Genomic DNA, 1,852 nt, shown 5'->3' on the forward strand with positions numbered 1-1,852 from the left:
GTTGGGACACGGCTAGAGCGTAGGTGGAGGAAATCACGGGATGAATCTGACCGAACACATGTGAGAGCCCACTATCGGGCCTATGCTGTGGTGGTGAGGGCAGCAAAAAAGAGATTTTTTTCCACTTCCATTGCCTCCTCACAATGCCGACAGGTGGAGCACTTTCGTGTGGTGCAAGGCCTGGTTCGTCCAGGTCCGAAAGAAGATCTGATTCCACCCTCAAAGGCCTGCTGTGACGACTTTGCCGGGCATTTCAGGGAGAAAATTGCTCAGATTCATCACGAGCTGGATTCCACTATTGAGTCAGAGGTCTTAAGGGAGACACCGATGCTACCGTCTGGTCCAGAATTATTGGATGACTTTCAGGTACTGCGGCCCGATGATGTGGACAAGGTGCTTGGATGAGTACGTCCCACCACTTGCCTTTTGCACCCTTGCCTGTCTTGGTTAATAAAGGATTCCAAGCATGAGATTGGAACCTGGGTCTTGGAAGTGGTTAACGCTTCTCTGAGGGAGGGTCGGGTGCCTGCCCCTTTAAAGGAGGCGGTAGTCCGACCGGTCCTGAAGAAGGCATCACTGGATCCAGAGATGGCCACTAATTATAGACCAGTGGCCAACATCCCGTTTCTGGGCAAGGTGTTGGAGCGGGTGCTGGCGGGACAACTCCAAGCACTCTTGGATGAAACTGATTAGTTGGACCCATTTCAGTTGGCTTCAGACCCGGGTACAGTACTGAATCTGCCTTGGTCGCCCTGTACGATGACCTGTGCAGGGAGAAGGACAGGGGGAGTGCGTCCCTGTTGGTTCTCCTGGACCTCTCGGCAGCTTTCGATACCATCGACCATGGTATCCTTTTGGATAGGCTTGCGGGATTGGGGGTCATAGGCACTGCTTTGCAGTGGTTCCGCTCCTATCTCAACGGCCGATTCCAGAAGGTGGTGCTGGGGGACTATGGCTCTGCACCATGGCAGCCATGCCATGGAGTACCGCAGGGGTCCATTTTGTCCCCCTTGCTCTTTAACATCTACATGAAACCTCTGGGAGAGGTCATCAGGAGGTGTGGGCTGCCGAATCACCAGTACGCTGAGGATACCCAGCTCTACCTCTCATTTTCCACCAATCCAGGTGAGGCAGTGGCTGTACTGAACCGGTGCCTGGCCGAGGTAATGGGCTGGATGAGGGCCAATAAACTGAAGCTCAATCCAGACAAGACGGAGGTCCTGTTGGTAGGCAGTTCCGGCTTCAGAGAGGGTGAATTGAACTTTGTCCTGAACGGGGTTGCACTCCCTCCTAGGGATAAGGTCTGCAGCTTGGGAGTGCTCCTCGACCCGGAGCTTTCACTCGAAGCTCAGGTAACAGCAGCGGCGAGGAGCGCTTTCCTCCAGTTTCGGCTGATTTTTCAGCTGCGCCCCTATCTGGAGTACGACAGCCTTGCAACAGTGAGTCATGCACTGGTGACTTCCCGTCTTGACTTATGTAACGCGCTCTATGTGGGGCTAGCCTTGAAGACGGTCCAGATACTTCAATTGGTTCAAAATAGAGCTGCCAGGCTGCTGATGGGAACTGGACTTTATGCTCATATGACTCCAGCTCTCCGGCAGCTTCATTGGCTTCCCATTGAAGTCTGGGCCCAATTCAAGGTGTTGGTGATGACCTACAAAGCCCTAAATGGCTTGGGTCCTGGTTACCTGAAGGAGCGCTTACGTCCATATATGCCCAGCCGCCCCTTGAGATCAGCGGGAGAGGCCCTCCTCCGGGAGCCCTCAGTGAAGGAAATTAGGAGCGTGGCTACTCGGAGGAGGGCTTTCTCAGCGGTGGCGCCTAAGTTATGGAATGCGCTCCCCAGAGAGGT

The sequence above is a fragment of the Varanus komodoensis genome, unplaced genomic scaffold (genome assembly GCF_004798865.1).
Source record: "Varanus komodoensis strain SLA01 unplaced genomic scaffold, ASM479886v1 scaffold202, whole genome shotgun sequence".
In the NCBI taxonomy this organism is placed as follows: Eukaryota; Metazoa; Chordata; class Lepidosauria; order Squamata; family Varanidae; genus Varanus; species Varanus komodoensis.